The sequence below is a fragment of the Pollachius pollachius genome, assembly GCF_949987615.1.
Source record: "Pollachius pollachius genome assembly, chromosome: 5".
Lineage (NCBI taxonomy): Eukaryota > Metazoa > Chordata > Actinopteri > Gadiformes > Gadidae > Pollachius > Pollachius pollachius.
Window position 1 is genome coordinate 8,747,453 of NC_136938.1, and position 7,921 is coordinate 8,755,373.

Sequence of the window (7,921 nt, forward strand, 5' to 3'; positions counted from 1 at the left end):
GCACTTTATCTCTGTATGTAAGGTCTGTTTGTCAATCCACTTTTTGTGTTTGTCCCCAGATAAAGTTTAACTAGCTCTTTCATTGACTTGGCGCTGGCTGCCCTGCCTGGAGAGACGGCGCCTAGAACAGCGCTCCGAAAACGCGGCTCCTCACACGAGGAATCAGAGGAACCAGCAGGAACCCATAGCACTGAACTCAAACATAGTGCCTTTATGTTTAGAGCTGGTCTATGTGTGTGTTAGTAGTTCTACGTTTGTGTGTTTCTGTCTGTTAAGAGTTTGATGTTTATGGGTATATGTAGTTCGAAACCTGTGTGTGTGCTAGTATGTTGAGAGTTCTGCCTTTGTGTTTGTGTGTGTGTATGTTAAGAGGTCTACGTTTGTGTGTGTATGTATGTGTATGATAAGAGTTTAATGTTTGTGTGTGTTTATCTGTATGGATTTATCTATGTATGTATATGTGTGAATAGATGTGTGTGTTGGTTTGTGTGTCTGTGTGTATCTATGAATGTAAATGTGTGTATTATTGTATGTATATGTGTGTGTGTGTGTGTGTGTGTGTGCGTGTATGAATGCATGTGTATGTTTCTCTCAGTATGTCTGTGTGTGTGTGTGTGGGGGGGGTATCTCCATATGTGTGTGCATGTGTGTGTGTGTGTGTGTTTGTACGTGTATCTTGGTATGTGTGCTTTTTATGCATAGATCTGTAACCTACCCTAGGCTGCTCTGCCGTCATGGTGGCCACTAGGGATCCTTCAGCAGAGTGTGTCTGTGAGACTGTTAGTTCAGCCCCACGGCATGCTTTCCCAGGGGCGAAATGTGAGGCGGATCCACGAATGCTTGGAGGACAGTTGTTTGTGTTGGTGTGTATGGGAGACACGTGGTGTTTTATAAGGCAGTCTGAGTGAGCTTGATACTAGCATACAAGCTTTATGCTAGCAGATATATGCACCTTTTAACACTTGAGTGAGCAAATGGTCCGTAAGCAGGACACGCTCGAAGCTACATGAACTTTTTAAGACAGTTAGCACAGCCTCCTATAGCGTGCGACGCTGGCAGCTACATGCGCCTTTTAAAATGTTGAGTCAGTGGTTCAAAGCGCGACACGCTAGCAGCAACATGCACCTTTAAACACTTGAAGGAGCTTCCCTAAGCCCGACACGCTAGCCACTGCATATGCCTTTTAACACGTTGAATTAGCGTCCCTTAGCACACCACTAGCAATAACAAGCTAGCAGCTACTGATGAAACTTAATTTTTATCTTCTGTGGTATTGTTGGTATGTAAGTATGATTTGGAGAGTGGTAAATGTTCAACACGTGGTTTATTCAGAGACACAAGGTAAACAAGCTTGCACTCTGGAGGTGCTTCATGAAGCATTTCCCGAATACAGGTAAAATTTCTGTTTATATTGGGAATGGTAAATAAGCCACGCCCACAGGTTCTAATTTACCCCGGTAAAACTTCAGTCTGTCCTGGAGGGCGGTTTGGCAAAGAGGCCATGCCTGTAAGGTCTGACTTATCTCAAACCCATACAAATGCATTTGGTGTTGTGTTGACCACTCAATATGTAGAATAAGAAGCTATTCAGGACTGGTTTTAGCAGTACAAATATGTGGTCCTATGAGGTACTGACCTTATCTTGAATACCATACTAAATTAATTTACATCACTACATTAACCATTCAACAAGTTGAGGTAAATCACCTTAGATCGCCAGAATAGCAGATACGTGCACATTTAAAACACTGGGATAGCATCCCTGAGCATGACATGCTAGCAGCTACATGCATCCTAAACACAGTGAGTTAGTATCTTTTAGCGCAACACCCTAAAAGCTACATGCGCTTTTTAACATAGTGAGTTAGTGTCCCTGAGTGCGACATGCGTACTATACACGGTGAGTTAGCGTCTCGTAGCGCAACACGCTAAAAGCTTCATGTATCTTTTAACATGTTGAGTTAGCTTCTATTAGCGTGACATGCTAGCAGCTACATGCACCCTTTTAACACGGTGAGTTAGCATCCCTTAGTGCAACACGCTACAAGCTACATGTGCCTTTTAGCACATTGTGTTAGCGCAGCCGAGCCTTCCTGCGCCGCCGCCGCCTCAACTTGTTTGTTTTGTTTCAACTCAGCACATTTCTGCTCTTGTTGCATCTTAGGTCTGTTTGAGTTGGAACCATTCAACACTACCCTTCTCACACCCCCTTTATACCACACACACACACACACACACACACACACACACACACACACACACACACACACACACACACACACGAACACACACACACAAAAACACTCACATACACTCCTGACAGCTAACTGCATTCCTGGGTGGTGTTCAGCTGGATAGTGGTGCGGTATTTACACTGATAGATTAGGTTAATATATGTATTAACTTTGGGTGATTAAATGAAATGATGAAAAGGTCTATTTTGATGTTGTAGTTGAAATGCTGAATTATCCATAACGCTGCATCTGATACCAGCCAGGACAAACCCACCCACGAAAACCTTCAAAAACATATTTTGTTACGGCTCCAGCTTGTCTCTCTGTCTAACTTCCTTGTTCCTTCTCTCACATGGTTAGTAAAAAAGGAACACTTTGTCTAATTCAAATACAAAGTTCATATGTATATGTATATGGGTATATGGGTGCTTGTGCAGATATGTTTAAAGAGTTTGTCTTAACTTCCTGTATAGATCTATTCCGTTGCATTATTTCTTAGAATCCTAACCAAGCGCAGCACGTTATGATAGCTGAGGGATACAGTCTCCAGGCTGAGAGGATCTCACCAGTCCTGAATCGTGATCATATGTTCCCCTCACACGCAAGTTGGTATCCCCAGTTAATGGGTGTGTACATTGGGAAAGTAAGCATCAGTAAATCCATTATTCTATTTTCTAATTATTTTTTGACTTGAATTTGACTAGAATTACAGCTGGATTTCAGTTGCATTGTAATGCAACCTGACCGCAAGACACTGTGACGCTACCGGTGGTGAGACTAACAGCAGATCTGGCGTGAAAAGACTGGTTAAACAGTAATTAATGCTTTCCATGGTCCTCTAAGTTTGCAGTCTCGTCTACATTGAATATCATAAAGAAGTTCTAAGGCTGCGGTCCATCGTTCCTGCGGGGAGTACCGCACCTCATCATCGCCTCAAGGCTGGACTCTCTCCACATGCTGGTTCTACGCTCACTCCAGCTCGAGTGTTTCTTACCACAAGTTACGTCAGATTCAACTTCATTTACTTGTGTGCGGGTGCACTTTGCAAAGGCCAGGCAAGCTGCTCAAGTTAAACGAAAATGAAAATACAGAGTCAAATGGATTTGAATCATACCTCACGCAGGAATAAAGTGGGGATGCACGTTGCACTGGAACGAAGCCATAATCGTCAGTGAGACGACTCCATATTTTCTGATGAAAATATGTTGTGCTGATCAGACTCAGTCTTCACAGACTTCAGCACGAGACCCCTCACCCTAAACCACCTGAAGGGCATAGGAAAGACTCCCTAAAAATGTAGATGGGAGAAACATGGACACAGAGCACAGAAGTGGAATACTGTATTCCCGGGAGTAAGAATAGTTGACATGCTCATTGTTGTTCGGTCTCTCAGGCACACAGCTGTACTCACAATAAACGAGCAATCACAACTAATATAATTGTGTGAGTGTGTGTGTCTGTGTGTGTGTGTGTGTGTGTGTATGCGTGCTAGTGTGTGTGTGTGTGTGTGTTTATGTGTGCATGTAAACGCTCTCTGGCAGACCCCAGATTCAGCCCTATGCTTCTTCCAATAAAATACAGCATTCCACATTTACTGCATAACAAAGACAAACACAGGCATGTAAAGAGGAGGCAGGGGAGGGGTTGGGGGGGGGAGGTTACTGTCTCATCCATCATCAGAGTAATACAGGCATTCCTCCACACCACAGTGAAGGGAACGGGGAGCCAAGCTACAGCAATGCACTGTGGGAGCCTGTTTGGGCATGACATCATCACACCGTTGAACCCGATGAATTCAGTGAACATCTTCATAATCCAGACCGGAAGGGAGGCCAGCATGAGGCTAATGGAGTTGAGCGTTGAAGCTAACCTAGCACTGACCTATCGTTGAAGCCCAATCAGTCCACCCTGGGCGTAGCAGAAAGCTTTGATCCTCCACCTTGGCCCTATGCTCAAAGTTCAAACCGTTCCAATTTGACCCCAGTTGAGGCTGACCTCTCAATGCCCTATCAGATTACAGGTTTGTTGATTTATGCAACCAACATAATCTAAACTACTTCCTTAATTTCTAAGCCTAAAGACGTGTTTCAGTGGTTCAAGAGTTTATGAGTGGAAAGCGTTGCACTCACTTCTCTCTGGCTCCCTGCAGTCCTATACCTAGGACTATAGTACCCTGATGTCCTATACCCAGACCTCCAGTACCCTGAGGTCCTATATCTAGGACTATAGTACCCTGATGTCCTATACCCAGACCTCCAGTACCCTGAGGTCCTATACCCAGACCTCCAGTACCCTGAGGTCCTATACCTAGGACTATAGTACCCTGATGTCCTATACCCAGACCTTCAGTACCCTGAGGTCCTATACCCAGGACTATAGTACCCTGAGGTCCTATACCCAGGACTATAGTACCCTGAGGTACTATACCCAGGACTATAGTACCCTGATGTCCTATACCTAGGATTATAGTGAGTGATTATAGAGACTTTTTTGCCCACCAGCCACTGTGGCAGGTAGATTTAAAAATCTACAAGCCACTCATCTTTTTTACCAGCCACTTTTTATATGCTATACATTTTTTAAATATATGCAGACATTTTAAACAATATAATGGTAACAATAGATAACAAAAGTGTTTTTCATACACATCATTTTTTCCATCAGAAGTGATTTTTACTGTAAGTAGGTGCTACCAAGGAACTGAGTTGAAATTGATACACTCTTACCGCATATGATAAACAATACACAGGTATCTGCCATGTTAAGTCATGTTTATTTCAAAGGTGTTACGATGACAAGTTTGGGGATAATTCATCTGTACAAAATATTTTCAATAAAAAACAATAAAACAACATGCATGGCTACACCATCATAAGTCAATAGGAACATTTGTTTTTTCAGTGCACTGGCCTTTTAATTTCTTTAATTCAACCAGATGTATAATGAAATCTGCCCCTATAATGCAACAGATGTATCCTCTCGGTATAGGAAGACTCATACTCTGCCTATGCATTCAAAATTAAACATGTGAAAAAAGGCCATGAAGAAACAAGAACAAGAAACAATGACTTAATAGGTGCAAGACACATTGAAAAATGTCAGAATACATTAAATTATATATATATAGGAACTCGTTAGCGTATCTGTTTGTGTACGTTCGCTATGCAGCCCTGCTATTGCGCATTCACAGACTGGCTTTTGTCAAAGGAATACCCGGTCAATGATGGATTTAATATGGACACAAACGACTAAAAAATTTGATCTTTGTATGGATTTATATGCACGTTACGGGATGAATTGATAAGCTCCTGTAAGGGCTACGATGGCACAGATGACAGCTGATTTGGAACGGAACAACAGCAAAGTACGGAACTCAGACTTTTATTGTTCAATTATTAATGTTGTTTTTGAACTGGACTATTGGAACTATTGGAATACTCGCTCGGAATATCCAACGAGTATTCTAAGCCCGTAAAATGGTATTCGGGACAGCCCTACGTCTTACCACACACACTTGACATCTGTTTTGACCAGACTGACAGAAAGCAGCTCTTTGCCAAACAAGTGAGCAGAGCTCTAAGGTTACCCAACATGCTAGTTTTTCGACAGCAACAAACTATTGCATTAGGCCTAATAGAAAATAAAAAATTAACTTGCGTGCAGTGCCATTCGAAGTCTTGAAATGGCCTTCCCTTTTTGGAAATTGCGTGTGCATTTCGAAATAGTAGAGCCAATTTCGAAATTCTATCAAGCTGGGCTAACGAGCGTCCTCATCGCTGTCGTGGTTTCGGGCGCTGATTTTCCCTTGGCAATTTTCAAAACGTGAAGGTGACTTTTTGAGGACTCGTGGTCCTTCACGGCTTCCAATTTTAGGTTTTGTGTCCCACTCACAAAACTATTGGACCTGTGGCCATCCGAAGCATGTTTACACAGAGAGCACAGAACATTGTCTGGCTCGTCCCGTCAAACACTAGCCAATCACGGTGTTGCCCACTGTCCGATGTTCGCCATCTCTTATTAAAACAACGCTTCTTTTTGGGGATGACAGCAGTACTATCATCCGCCACCTGTACCTGGCCTACACTCTCCTCAGCTGTTCTCTTTCCTCCGGTGAGGAAACGCAACATTGCTTTCTCTAGTAGTTCTTTCTTTATATGTCAATAATTAGCCTAGCATACTATACCGAATGTTGATACCGGCATATTATCTCTATGGTTACCGGTATATTATCCCGGATGTTGACAATCGCAGTTCAGCAAAAGAGGCGTAGAAGAAGAAGGGGGCCGGATGTTGACAGTAATGGTTGTGGAACTGTGCAGTGCCGTATGACGAATGCATTAAATATGCAAATTTGAATGGACCTGACTGGAACGTATTACCCGACACAGTGGCGGGTGAAGTGACACAATTCACCTGCCACCATACAAATCCACCCTCAAATGACGTGTGGCAGGTGTTAATTTCCATCCCTGCTATAGTACCCTGATGTCCTATACCCAGGACTATAGTACCCTGATGTCCTATACCCGGACCTCCAGTACCCTGAGGTCCTATACCCAGGACTATAGTACCCTGATGTCCTATACCCGGACCTCCAGTACCCTGAAGTCCTATACCCAGGACTATAGTACCCTGATGTCCTATACCTAGGACTATAGTACCCTGATGTCCTATACCCAGGACTATAGTACCCTGATGTCCTATACCCGGACCTCCAGTACCCTGAGGTCCTATACCCAGGACTATAGTACCCTGATGTCCTATATCCAGGACTATAGTACCCTGATGTCCTATACCCAGGACTATAGTACCCTGATGTCCTATACCCAGGACTAAAGTACCCTGAGGTCCTCTACCCAGGACTATAGTACCCTGATGTCCTATACCCAGGACTATAGAACCCTGATGTCCTATACCCAGAACTATAGTACCCTGAGGTCCTATAGCCAGGACTCCAGTACCCTGGCCTGCAGTACCCAGGACTTCTGTACTCCATGCCAGTTTCACAGGCATGTGTTCAATTACGTGGAAAAATAGAGATAGAGAGAGAGAGAGAGAGAGAGAGAGAGAGACAGAGAGACAGAGAGAGAGAGAGGGAGAGAGAGAAGGGAGAGACAGAGAGAGTGAGAGAGACAGAGAGAGAGAGGGAGACAGAAAAGGGAGAGACAGAGAAAGAGAGACAGAGAGAGAGAGAGAGCGAGAGAGACAGAGAGACGGACAGACATACAATAAGAAAGACAGTCAGAGAGACAGACAGAGAGACAAACAGACAGACAGACAGACAGACAAAATGAGAGACAGAGTCCGAGAGAAAGAGAGACATAAAGTGACAGAGCCAGACAGAGAAACACAGAAAGAGAGAGAGAGATTTGCCTCTGGTGTGACTGAATCATTTATTAAGTTGCTTTGAGGCCCTGCTTTGAGGACAAGAAAGAAAATGTGCTCTGGTTAACATTTAGATAAAAAACAAATTCCCTCCGTGGGCCGCCTGCAGCCAGCGGCCGGCAGCCGTGTGTGCAGAGCGTGCCCGTTCATCCACAGGTCACTGAGGATCACGCACAATGTTTAAAACCCCGAGCTGGCTGAGAAAACACCAGGCTCCCATATCAGATTGTGACGTGCGATCCGATAGCATCTCCCAACCAGAACTGGTTCTAAGCCGCGGTGCATTCAGGAACGACGTGGTG